The following is a 10,000-nucleotide window of genomic DNA, read 5'->3' on the forward strand; positions in this document are numbered from 1 at the left end:
TGGATGGGAGACTGCCTGGGAATACCAGGTGCTGTAGGCTTTTTTTGTGCTCCATGATTAGTAATTGCGCAACTTCTCAATTATTTTTCAAATTTGGTATGTTTCCAAAATAATTGTATCCCGTTTTATAGCGGAAATGTTGGACAACATCATGAGGGCTGGAGCTACCTTTTTACATAGAATTAGCATACAGGTAGTGTGTTCATGGGTAATAAATCAACTTTCACATGTAATGCAGTACAGAGAATATTGAGTCCTTCAAGAGGCATGAAAGAAAACCATTATTGTGTTGATTGTTCTCTCCACCTCCCTGCAACAGACACAGGATGGATGAATTAAAGTTATCCTACCAGACATAGGAGTCCTGAATGGGCCCACCAGTCTTATATATCTCGCCTGATCGAGCCTGATCGAGCGATGAGCGTGGTATCATGTTGCAAGTGGCTGCATGGCTTAGCTTACTAAATGCAAATGCATAAGAGTAATATTCTTAGCATTCCTAGAGCCTACGGCCACACCACACTGAATGCACCCGATCTCGACTGATCTCGGAAGTTAAGCAGTGTCAGGCCTAGTTAGTACCTGGATGGGAGACCGCCTGGGAATACCAGGTGCTGTAGGCTTTTTTGTGCTCCAAGTTCAGGAAGTGAGCCCTTTCTCAATTGCCTTTTAAAACTGCAAGGTCTAGCCGACTAGATGCTTAAAAGTACAAAACTCACTAGGCCCAGAGCCTACGGCCACACCACACTGAATGTGCCTGATCTCGTCTGATCTCAGAAGCTAAGCAGTGTCGGGCCTAGTTAGTACCTGGATGGAAGAATGCCTGGGAATACCAGGTGCTGTAGGCTTTTTTGTACTCCAAGTTCAGGAAGTGAGCCATTTCTCAATTGCCTTTCAAAACTGCAAGGTCTAGCCGACTAGATGCTTAAAAGTACAAAACTCACAAGAACCAGAGCCTACGGCCACACCACACTGAATGCGCCCGATCTCGTCTGATCTCGGAAGCTAAGCAGTGTCGGGCCTCGTTAGTACCTGGATGGGAGACCGCCTGGGAATACCAGGTGCTGTAGGCTTTTTTGTGCTCCAAGTTCAGGAAGTGAGCCATTTCTCAATTGCCTTTCAAAATTGCAAGGTCTAGCTGACTAGATGCTTAAAAGTACAAAACTCACTAGGCCCAGAGCCTACGGCCACACCACACTGATTGCGCCCGATCTCGTCTGATCTCGGAAGCTAAGCAGTGTCGGGCCTCATTAGTACCTGGATGGGAGACCGCCTGGGAATACCAGGTGCTGTAGGCTTTTTTGTGCTCCAAGTTCAGGAAGTGAGCCATTTCTCAATTGCCTTTCAAAACTGCAAGGTCTAGCTGACTAGATGCTTAAAAGTACAAAACTCACTAGGCCCAGAGCCTACGGCCACACCACACTGATTGCGCCCGATCTCGTCTGATCTCGGAAGCTAAGCAGTGTCGGGCCTAGTTAGTACCTGGATGGGAGACCACCTGGGAATACCAGGTGCTGTAGGCTTTTTTGTGCTCCAAGTTCAGGAAGTGAGCCATTTCACAATTGCCTTTCAAAACTGCAAGGTCTAGCCGACTAGATGCTTAAAAGTACAAAACTCACTAGGCCCAGAGCCTACGGCCACACCACACTGAATGTGCCCGATCTCGGAAGCTAAGCAGGGTCAGGCCTAGTTAGTACCTGGATGGGAGACTGCCTGGGAATACCAGGTGCTGTAGGCTTTTTTGTGCTCCATGATTAGTAATTGCGCAACTTCTCAATTATTTTTCAAATTTGGTATGTTTCCAAAATAATTGTATCCCGTTTTATAGCGGAAATGTTGGACAACATCATGAGGGCTGGAGCTACCTTTTTACATAGAATTAGCATACAGGTAGTGTGTTCATGGGTAATAAATCGACTTTCACATGTAATGCAGTACAGAGAATATTGAGTCCTTCAAGAGGCATGAAAGAAAACCATTATTGTGTTGATTGTTCTCTCCACCTCCCTGCAACAGACACAGGATGGATGAATTAAAGTTATCCTACCAGACATAGGAGTCCTGAATGGGCCCACCAGTCTTATATATCTCGCCTGATCGAGCCTGATCGAGCGATGAGCGTGGTATCATGTTGCAAGTGGCTGCATGGCTTAGCTTACTAAATGCAAATGCATAAGAGTAATATTCTTAGCATTCCTAGAGCCTACGGCCACACCACACTGAATGCACCCGATCTCGACTGATCTCGGAAGTTAAGCAGTGTCAGGCCTAGTTAGTACCTGGATGGGAGACCGCCTGGGAATACCAGGTGCTGTAGGCTTTTTTGTGCTCCAAGTTCAGGAAGTGAGCCCTTTCTCAATTGCCTTTTAAAACTGCAAGGTCTAGCCGACTAGATGCTTAAAAGTACAAAACTCACTAGGCCCAGAGCCTACGGCCACACCACACTGAATGTGCCTGATCTCGTCTGATCTCAGAAGCTAAGCAGTGTCGGGCCTAGTTAGTACCTGGATGGAAGACCGCCTGGGAATACCAGGTGCTGTAGGCTTTTTTGTACTCCAAGTTCAGGAAGTGAGCCATTTCTCAATTGCCTTTCAAAACTGCAAGGTCTAGCCGACTAGATGCTTAAAAGTACAAAACTCACAAGAACCAGAGCCTACGGCCACACCACACTGAATGCGCCCGATCTCGTCTGATCTCGGAAGCTAAGCAGTGTCGGGCCTCGTTAGTACCTGGATGGGAGACCGCCTGGGAATACCAGGTGCTGTAGGCTTTTTTGTGCTCCAAGTTCAGGAAGTGAGCCATTTCTCAATTGCCTTTCAAAACTGCAAGGTCTAGCTGACTAGATGCTTAAAAGTACAAAACTCACTAGGCCCAGAGCCTACGGCCGCACCACACTGATTGCGCCCGATCTCGTCTGATCTCGGAAGCTAAGCAGTGTCGGGCCTAGTTAGTACCTGGATGGGAGACCACCTGGGAATACCAGGTGCTGTAGGCTTTTTTGTGCTCCAAGTTCAGGAAGTGAGCCATTTCACAATTGCCTTTCAAAACTGCAAGGTCTAGCCGACTAGATGCTTAAAAGTACAAAACTCACTAGGCCCAGAGCCTACGGCCACACCACACTGAATGTGCCCGATCTCGGAAGCTAAGCAGGGTCAGGCCTAGTTAGTACCTGGATGGGAGACTGCCTGGGAATACCAGGTGCTGTAGGCTTTTTTGTGCTCCATGATTAGTAATTGCGCAACTTCTCAATTATTTTTCAAATTTGGTATGTTTCCAAAATAATTGTATCCCGTTTTATAGCGGAAATGTTGGACAACATCATGAGGGCTGGAGCTACCTTTTTACATAGAATTAGCATACAGGTAGTGTGTTCATGGGTAATAAATCGACTTTCACATGTAATGCAGTACAGAGAATATTGAGTCCTTCAAGAGGCATGAAAGAAAACCATTATTGTGTTGATTGTTCTCTCCACCTCCCTGCAACAGACACAGGATGGATGAATTAAAGTTATCCTACCAGACATAGGAGTCCTGAATGGGCCCACCAGTCTTATATATCTCGCCTGATCGAGCCTGATCGAGCGATGAGCGTGGTATCATGTTGCAAGTGGCTGCATGGCTTAGCTTACTAAATGCAAATGCATAAGAGTAATATTCTTAGCATTCCTAGAGCCTACGGCCACACCACACTGAATGCACCCGATCTCGTCTGATCTCGGAAGTTAAGCAGTGTCAGGCCTAGTTAGTACCTGGATGGGAGACCGCCTGGGAATACCAGGTGCTGTAGGCTTTTTTGTGCTCCAAGTTCAGGAAGTGAGCCCTTTCTCAATTGCCTTTTAAAACTGCAAGGTCTAGCCGACTAGATGCTTAGAAGTACAACACTCACTAGGCCCAGAGCCTACGGCCACACCACACTGAATGCGCCTGATCTCGTCTGATCTCAGAAGCTAAGCAGTGTCGGGCCTAGTTAGTACCTGGATGGGAGACCGCCTGGGAATACCAGGTGCTGTAGGCTTTTTTGTACTCCAAGTTCAGGAAGTGAGCCATTTCTCAATTGCCTTTCAAAACTGCAAGGTCTAGCCGACTAGATGCTTAAAAGTACAAAACTCACTAGGCCCAGAGCCTACGGCCACACCACACTGAATGCGCCCGATCTCGTCTGATCTCGGAAGCTAAGCAGTGTCGGGCCTAGTTAGTACCTGGATGGGAGACCACCTGGGAATACCAGGTGCTGTAGGCTTTTTTGTGCTCCAAGTTCAGGAAGTGAGCCATTTCACAATTGCCTTTCAAAACTGCAAGGTCTAGCCGACTAGATGCTTAAAAGTACAAACTCACTAGGCCCAGAGCCTACGGCCACACCACACTGAATGCGCCCGATCTCGGAAGCTAAGCAGGGTCGGGCCTAGTTAGTACCTGGATGGGAGACCGCCTGGGAATACCAGGTGCTGTAGGCTTTTTTGTGCTCCAAGTTCAGGAAGTGAGCCATTTCTCAATTGCCTTTCAAAATTGCAAGGTCTAGCTGACTAGATGCTTAAAAGTACAAAACTCACTAGGCCCAGAGCCTACGGCCACACCACACTGATTGCGCCCGATCTCGTCTGATCTCGGAAGCTAAGCAGTGTCGGGCCTCGTTAGTACCTGGATGGGAGACCGCCTGGGAATACCAGGTGCTGTAGGCTTTTTTGTGCTCCAAGTTCAGGAAGTGAGCCATTTCTCAATTGCCTTTCAAAACTGCAAGGTCTAGCTGACTAGATGCTTAAAAGTACAAAACTCACTAGGCCCAGAGCCTACGGCCACACCACACTGATTGCGCCCGATCTCGTCTGATCTCGGAAGCTAAGCAGTGTCGGGCCTCGTTAGTACCTGGATGGGAGACCACCTGGGAATACCAGGTGCTGTAGGCTTTTTTGTGCTCCAAGTTCAGGAAGTGAGCCATTTCTCAATTGCCTTTCAAAACTGCAAGGTCTAGCCGACTAGATGCTTAAAAGTACAAAACTCACTAGGCCCAGAGCCTACGGCCACACCACACTGAATGCGCCCGATCTCGGAAGCTAAGCAGGGTCAGGCCTAGTTAGTACCTGGATGGGAGACTGCCTGGGAATACCAGGTGCTGTAGGCTGTTTTGTGCTCCATGATTAGTAATTGCGCAACTTCTCAATTATTTTTCAAATTTGGTCTGTTTCCAAAATAATTGTATCCCGTTTTATAGCGGAAATGTTGGACAACATCATGAGGGCTGGAGCTACCTTTTTACATAGAATTAGCATACAGGTAGTGTGTTCATGGGTAATAAATCGACTTTCACATGTAATGCAGTACAGAGAATATTGAGTCCTTCAAGAGGCATGAAAGAAAACCATTATTGTGTTGATTGTTCTCTCCACCTCCCTGCAACAGACACAGGATGGATGAATTAAAGTTATCCTACCAGACATAGGAGTCCTGAATGGGCCCACCAGTCTTATATATCTCGCCTGATCGAGCCTGATCGAGCGATGAGCGTGGTATCATGTTGCAAGTGGCTGCATGGCTTAGCTTACTAAATGCAAATGCATAAGAGTAATATTCTTAGCATTCCTAGAGCCTACGGCCACACCACACTGAATGCACCCGATCTCGACTGATCTCGGAAGTTAAGCAGTGTCAGGCCTAGTTAGTACCTGGATGGGAGACCGCCTGGGAATACCAGGTGCTGTAGGCTTTTTTGTGCTCCAAGTTCAGGAAGTGAGCCCTTTCTCAATTGCCTTTTAAAACTGCAAGGTCTAGCCGACTAGATGCTTAAAAGTACAAAACTCACTAGGCCCAGAGCCTACGGCCACACCACACTGAATGTGCCCGATCTCGGAAGCTAAGCAGGGTCAGGCCTAGTTAGTACCTGGATGGGAGACTGCCTGGGAATACCAGGTGCTGTAGGCTTTTTTGTGCTCCATGATTAGTAATTGCGCAACTTCTCAATTATTTTTCAAATTTGGTATGTTTCCAAAATAATTGTATCCCGTTTTATAGCGGAAATGTTGGACAACATCATGAGGGCTGGAGCTACCTTTTTACATAGAATTAGCATACAGGCAGTGTGTTCATGGGTAATAAATCGACTTTCACATGTAATGCAGTACAGAGAATATTGAGTCCTTCAAGAGGCATGAAAGAAAACCATTATTGTGTTGATTGTTCTCTCCACCTCCCTGCAACAGACACAGGATGGATGAATTAAAGTTATCCTACCAGACATAGGAGTCCTGAATGGGCCCACCAGTCTTATATATCTCGCCTGATCGAGCCTGATCGAGCGATGAGCGTGGTATCATGTTGCAAGTGGCTGCATGGCTTAGCTTACTAAATGCAAATGCATAAGAGTAATATTCTTAGCATTCCTAGAGCCTACGGCCACACCACACTGAATGCACCCGATCTCGTCTGATCTCGGAAGTTAAGCAGTGTCAGGCCTAGTTAGTACCTGGATGGGAGACCGCCTGGGAATACCAGGTGCTGTAGGCTTTTTTGTGCTCCAAGTTCAGGAAGTGAGCCCTTTCTCAATTGCCTTTTAAAACTGCAAGGTCTAGCCGACTAGATGCTTAAAAGTACAACACTCACTAGGCCCAGAGCCTACGGCCACACCACACTGAATGCGCCTGATCTCGTCTGATCTCAGAAGCTAAGCAGTGTCGGGCCTAGTTAGTACCTGGATGGGAGACCGCCTGGGAATACCAGGTGCTGTAGGCTTTTTTGTACTCCAAGTTCAGGAAGTGAGCCATTTCTCAATTGCCTTTCAAAACTGCAAGGTCTAGCCGACTAGATGCTTAAAAGTACAAAACTCACTAGGCCCAGAGCCTACGGCCACACCACACTGAATGCGCCCGATCTCGTCTGATCTCGGAAGCTAAGCAGTGTCGGGCCTAGTTAGTACCTAGATGGGAGACCACCTGGGAATACCAGGTGCTGTAGGCTTTTTTGTGCTCCAAGTTCAGGAAGTGAGCCATTTCACAATTGCCTTTCAAAACTGCAAGGTCTAGCCGACTAGATGCTTAAAAGTACAAACTCACTAGGCCCAGAGCCTACGGCCACGCCACACTGAATGCGCCCGATCTCGGAAGCTAAGCAGGGTCGGGCCTAGTTAGTACCTGGATGGGAGACTGCCTGGGAATACCAGGTGCTGTAGGCTTTTTTTGTGCTCCATGATTAGTAATTGCGCAACTTCTCAATTATTTTTCAAATTTGGTATGTTTCCAAAATAATTGTATCCCGTTTTATAGCGGAAATGTTGGACAACATCATGAGGGCTGGAGCTACCTTTTTACATAGAATTAGCATACAGGTAGTGTGTTCATGGGTAATAAATCAACTTTCACATGTAATGCAGTACAGAGAATATTGAGTCCTTCAAGAGGCATGAAAGAAAACCATTATTGTGTTGATTGTTCTCTCCACCTCCCTGCAACAGACACAGGATGGATGAATTAAAGTTATCCTACCAGACATAGGAGTCCTGAATGGGCCCACCAGTCTTATATATCTCGCCTGATCGAGCGCTGATCGAGCGATGAGCGTGGTATCATGTTGCAAGTGGCTGCATGGCTTAGCTTACTAAATGCAAATGCATAAGAGTAATATTCTTAGCATTCCTAGAGCCTACGGCCACACCACACTGAATGCACCCGATCTCGACTGATCTCGGAAGTTAAGCAGTGTCAGGCCTAGTTAGTACCTGGATGGGAGACCGCCTGGGAATACCAGGTGCTGTAGGCTTTTTTGTGCTCCAAGTTCAGGAAGTGAGCCCTTTCTCAATTGCCTTTTAAAACTGCAAGGTCTAGCCGACTAGATGCTTAAAAGTACAAAACTCACTAGGCCCAGAGCCTACGGCCACACCACACTGAATGTGCCTGATCTCGTCTGATCTCAGAAGCTAAGCAGTGTCGGGCCTAGTTAGTACCTGGATGGAAGACCGCCTGGGAATACCAGGTGCTGTAGGCTTTTTTGTACTCCAAGTTCAGGAAGTGAGCCATTTCTCAATTGCCTTTCAAAACTGCAAGGTCTAGCCGACTAGATGCTTAAAAGTACAAAACTCACAAGAACCAGAGCCTACGGCCACACCACACTGAATGCGCCCGATCTCGTCTGATCTCGGAAGCTAAGCAGTGTCGGGCCTCGTTAGTACCTGGATGGGAGACCGCCTGGGAATACCAGGTGCTGTAGGCTTTTTTGTGCTCCAAGTTCAGGAAGTGAGCCATTTCTCAATTGCCTTTCAAAACTGCAAGGTCTAGCTGACTAGATGCTTAAAAGTACAAAACTCACTAGGCCCAGAGCCTACGGCCACACCACACTGATTGCGCCCGATCTCGTCTGATCTCGGAAGCTAAGCAGTGTCGGGCCTAGTTAGTACCTGGATGGGAGACCACCTGGGAATACCAGGTGCTGTAGGCTTTTTTGTGCTCCAAGTTCAGGAAGTGAGCCATTTCACAATTGCCTTTCAAAACTGCAAGGTCTAGCCGACTAGATGCTTAAAAGTACAAAACTCACTAGGCCCAGAGCCTACGGCCACACCACACTGAATGTGCCCGATCTCGGAAGCTAAGCAGGGTCAGGCCTAGTTAGTACCTGGATGGGAGACTGCCTGGGAATACCAGGTGCTGTAGGCTTTTTTGTGCTCCATGATTAGTAATTGCGCAACTTTTCAATTATTTTTCAAATTTGGTATGTTTCCAAAATAATTGTATCCCGTTTTATAGCGGAAATGTTGGACAACATCATGAGGGCTGGAGCTACCTTTTTACATAGAATTAGCATACAGGCAGTGTGTTCATGGGTAATAAATCGACTTTCACATGTAATGCAGTACAGAGAATATTGAGTCCTTCAAGAGGCATGAAAGAAAACCATTATTGTGTTGATTGTTCTCTCCACCTCCCTGCAACAGACACAGGATGGATGAATTAAAGTTATCCTACCAGACATAGGAGTCCTGAATGGGCCCACCAGTCTTATATATCTCGCCTGATCGAGCCTGATCGAGCGATGAGCGTGGTATCATGTTGCAAGTGGCTGCATGGCTTAGCTTACTAAATGCAAATGCATAAGAGTAATATTCTTAGCATTCCTAGAGCCTACGGCCACACCACACTGAATGCACCCGATCTCGTCTGATCTCGGAAGTTAAGCAGTGTCAGGCCTAGTTAGTACCTGGATGGGAGACCGCCTGGGAATACCAGGTGCTGTAGGCTTTTTTGTGCTCCAAGTTCAGGAAGTGAGCCCTTTCTCAATTGCCTTTTAAAACTGCAAGGTCTAGCCGACTAGATGCTTAAAAGTACAACACTCACTAGGCCCAGAGCCTACGGCCACACCACACTGAATGCGCCTGATCTCGTCTGATCTCAGAAGCTAAGCAGTGTCGGGCCTAGTTAGTACCTGGATGGGAGACCGCCTGGGAATACCAGGTGCTGTAGGCTTTTTTGTACTCCAAGTTCAGGAAGTGAGCCATTTCTCAATTGCCTTTCAAAACTGCAAGGTCTAGCCGACTAGATGCTTAAAAGTACAAAACTCACTAGGCCCAGAGCCTACGGCCACACCACACTGAATGCGCCCGATCTCGTCTGATCTCGGAAGCATAAGCAGTGTCGGGCCTAGTTAGTACCTGGATGGGAGACCACCTGGGAATACCAGGTGCTGTAGGCTTTTTTGTGCTCCAAGTTCAGGAAGTGAGCCATTTCACAATTGCCTTTCAAAACTGCAAGGTCTAGCCGACTAGATGCTTAAAAGTACAAACTCACTAGGCCCAGAGCCTACGGCCACGCCACACTGAATGCGCCCGATCTCGGAAGCTAAGCAGGGTCAGGCCTAGTTAGTACCTGGATGGGAGACTGCCTGGGAATACCAGGTGCTGTAGGCTTTTTTTGTGCTCCATGATTAGTAATTGCGCAACTTCTCAATTATTTTTCAAATTTGGTATGTTTCCAAAATAATTGTATCCCGTTTTATAGCGGAAATGTTGGACAACATCATGA

The 10,000-nt window shown here is 47.2% G+C and overlaps 24 non-coding genes and 10 pseudogenes across 24 annotated transcripts; all 34 read left to right on the forward strand.

Annotated features, from left to right (window-relative positions):
- Positions 1-40, forward strand: part of LOC138543316 (5S ribosomal RNA) — a 109-nt pseudogene extending 69 nt beyond the window's left edge.
- A 464-nt stretch (positions 41-504) lies between these two features.
- On the forward strand, positions 505-623 carry LOC138538296 (5S ribosomal RNA). The gene has a single exon (XR_011286402.1). It is a non-coding gene; the product is annotated as a 5S ribosomal RNA (ribosomal RNA).
- Positions 624-729: 106 nt separating this feature from the next.
- On the forward strand, positions 730-848 carry LOC138542601 (5S ribosomal RNA; annotated as a pseudogene).
- A 106-nt stretch (positions 849-954) lies between these two features.
- On the forward strand, positions 955-1,073 carry LOC138549824 (5S ribosomal RNA). The gene has a single exon (XR_011293594.1). It is a non-coding gene; the product is annotated as a 5S ribosomal RNA (ribosomal RNA).
- Positions 1,074-1,179: 106 nt separating this feature from the next.
- LOC138537618 (5S ribosomal RNA) lies at positions 1,180-1,298 on the forward strand. The gene has a single exon (XR_011285748.1). It is a non-coding gene; the product is annotated as a 5S ribosomal RNA (ribosomal RNA).
- A 106-nt stretch (positions 1,299-1,404) lies between these two features.
- On the forward strand, positions 1,405-1,523 carry LOC138547552 (5S ribosomal RNA). Its single transcript, XR_011291388.1, has one exon. It is a non-coding gene; the product is annotated as a 5S ribosomal RNA (ribosomal RNA).
- A 106-nt stretch (positions 1,524-1,629) lies between these two features.
- On the forward strand, positions 1,630-1,738 carry LOC138546012 (5S ribosomal RNA; annotated as a pseudogene).
- Positions 1,739-2,201: 463 nt separating this feature from the next.
- Positions 2,202-2,320, forward strand: LOC138538297 (5S ribosomal RNA). The gene has a single exon (XR_011286403.1). It is a non-coding gene; the product is annotated as a 5S ribosomal RNA (ribosomal RNA).
- A 106-nt stretch (positions 2,321-2,426) lies between these two features.
- On the forward strand, positions 2,427-2,545 carry LOC138539530 (5S ribosomal RNA). The gene has a single exon (XR_011287595.1). It is a non-coding gene; the product is annotated as a 5S ribosomal RNA (ribosomal RNA).
- Positions 2,546-2,651: 106 nt separating this feature from the next.
- LOC138549825 (5S ribosomal RNA) lies at positions 2,652-2,770 on the forward strand. Its single transcript, XR_011293595.1, has one exon. It is a non-coding gene; the product is annotated as a 5S ribosomal RNA (ribosomal RNA).
- A 106-nt stretch (positions 2,771-2,876) lies between these two features.
- LOC138536776 (5S ribosomal RNA) lies at positions 2,877-2,995 on the forward strand. Its single transcript, XR_011284939.1, has one exon. It is a non-coding gene; the product is annotated as a 5S ribosomal RNA (ribosomal RNA).
- Positions 2,996-3,101: 106 nt separating this feature from the next.
- On the forward strand, positions 3,102-3,210 carry LOC138546013 (5S ribosomal RNA; annotated as a pseudogene).
- Positions 3,211-3,673: 463 nt separating this feature from the next.
- LOC138548775 (5S ribosomal RNA) lies at positions 3,674-3,792 on the forward strand. Its single transcript, XR_011292569.1, has one exon. It is a non-coding gene; the product is annotated as a 5S ribosomal RNA (ribosomal RNA).
- Positions 3,793-3,898: 106 nt separating this feature from the next.
- LOC138539675 (5S ribosomal RNA) lies at positions 3,899-4,017 on the forward strand. Its single transcript, XR_011287739.1, has one exon. It is a non-coding gene; the product is annotated as a 5S ribosomal RNA (ribosomal RNA).
- Positions 4,018-4,123: 106 nt separating this feature from the next.
- On the forward strand, positions 4,124-4,242 carry LOC138547383 (5S ribosomal RNA). The gene has a single exon (XR_011291224.1). It is a non-coding gene; the product is annotated as a 5S ribosomal RNA (ribosomal RNA).
- Positions 4,243-4,347: 105 nt separating this feature from the next.
- LOC138542855 (5S ribosomal RNA) lies at positions 4,348-4,456 on the forward strand (annotated as a pseudogene).
- A 106-nt stretch (positions 4,457-4,562) lies between these two features.
- Positions 4,563-4,681, forward strand: LOC138536889 (5S ribosomal RNA). The gene has a single exon (XR_011285047.1). It is a non-coding gene; the product is annotated as a 5S ribosomal RNA (ribosomal RNA).
- A 106-nt stretch (positions 4,682-4,787) lies between these two features.
- LOC138551241 (5S ribosomal RNA) lies at positions 4,788-4,906 on the forward strand. The gene has a single exon (XR_011294969.1). It is a non-coding gene; the product is annotated as a 5S ribosomal RNA (ribosomal RNA).
- Positions 4,907-5,012: 106 nt separating this feature from the next.
- LOC138544982 (5S ribosomal RNA) lies at positions 5,013-5,121 on the forward strand (annotated as a pseudogene).
- Positions 5,122-5,584: 463 nt separating this feature from the next.
- Positions 5,585-5,703, forward strand: LOC138538298 (5S ribosomal RNA). Its single transcript, XR_011286404.1, has one exon. It is a non-coding gene; the product is annotated as a 5S ribosomal RNA (ribosomal RNA).
- A 106-nt stretch (positions 5,704-5,809) lies between these two features.
- On the forward strand, positions 5,810-5,918 carry LOC138546015 (5S ribosomal RNA; annotated as a pseudogene).
- A 463-nt stretch (positions 5,919-6,381) lies between these two features.
- On the forward strand, positions 6,382-6,500 carry LOC138548776 (5S ribosomal RNA). Its single transcript, XR_011292570.1, has one exon. It is a non-coding gene; the product is annotated as a 5S ribosomal RNA (ribosomal RNA).
- A 106-nt stretch (positions 6,501-6,606) lies between these two features.
- On the forward strand, positions 6,607-6,725 carry LOC138539686 (5S ribosomal RNA). Its single transcript, XR_011287750.1, has one exon. It is a non-coding gene; the product is annotated as a 5S ribosomal RNA (ribosomal RNA).
- Positions 6,726-6,831: 106 nt separating this feature from the next.
- On the forward strand, positions 6,832-6,950 carry LOC138547188 (5S ribosomal RNA). The gene has a single exon (XR_011291036.1). It is a non-coding gene; the product is annotated as a 5S ribosomal RNA (ribosomal RNA).
- A 105-nt stretch (positions 6,951-7,055) lies between these two features.
- LOC138544254 (5S ribosomal RNA) lies at positions 7,056-7,164 on the forward strand (annotated as a pseudogene).
- Positions 7,165-7,629: 465 nt separating this feature from the next.
- On the forward strand, positions 7,630-7,748 carry LOC138538299 (5S ribosomal RNA). The gene has a single exon (XR_011286405.1). It is a non-coding gene; the product is annotated as a 5S ribosomal RNA (ribosomal RNA).
- Positions 7,749-7,854: 106 nt separating this feature from the next.
- Positions 7,855-7,973, forward strand: LOC138539531 (5S ribosomal RNA). Its single transcript, XR_011287596.1, has one exon. It is a non-coding gene; the product is annotated as a 5S ribosomal RNA (ribosomal RNA).
- Positions 7,974-8,079: 106 nt separating this feature from the next.
- Positions 8,080-8,198, forward strand: LOC138549827 (5S ribosomal RNA). Its single transcript, XR_011293597.1, has one exon. It is a non-coding gene; the product is annotated as a 5S ribosomal RNA (ribosomal RNA).
- A 106-nt stretch (positions 8,199-8,304) lies between these two features.
- LOC138547553 (5S ribosomal RNA) lies at positions 8,305-8,423 on the forward strand. Its single transcript, XR_011291389.1, has one exon. It is a non-coding gene; the product is annotated as a 5S ribosomal RNA (ribosomal RNA).
- A 106-nt stretch (positions 8,424-8,529) lies between these two features.
- LOC138546016 (5S ribosomal RNA) lies at positions 8,530-8,638 on the forward strand (annotated as a pseudogene).
- A 463-nt stretch (positions 8,639-9,101) lies between these two features.
- Positions 9,102-9,220, forward strand: LOC138548777 (5S ribosomal RNA). The gene has a single exon (XR_011292571.1). It is a non-coding gene; the product is annotated as a 5S ribosomal RNA (ribosomal RNA).
- Positions 9,221-9,326: 106 nt separating this feature from the next.
- Positions 9,327-9,445, forward strand: LOC138539697 (5S ribosomal RNA). Its single transcript, XR_011287761.1, has one exon. It is a non-coding gene; the product is annotated as a 5S ribosomal RNA (ribosomal RNA).
- Positions 9,446-9,551: 106 nt separating this feature from the next.
- Positions 9,552-9,671, forward strand: LOC138541352 (5S ribosomal RNA). The gene has a single exon (XR_011289361.1). It is a non-coding gene; the product is annotated as a 5S ribosomal RNA (ribosomal RNA).
- A 105-nt stretch (positions 9,672-9,776) lies between these two features.
- LOC138546629 (5S ribosomal RNA) lies at positions 9,777-9,885 on the forward strand (annotated as a pseudogene).
- The last annotated feature ends 115 nt before the right edge of the window (positions 9,886-10,000 follow it).

Source organism: Ambystoma mexicanum, unplaced genomic scaffold, assembly GCF_040938575.1.
Source record: "Ambystoma mexicanum isolate Mex_15411 unplaced genomic scaffold, UKY_AmexF1_1 Mex_scaf10, whole genome shotgun sequence".
Classification (NCBI taxonomy): Eukaryota; Metazoa; Chordata; class Amphibia; order Caudata; family Ambystomatidae; genus Ambystoma; species Ambystoma mexicanum.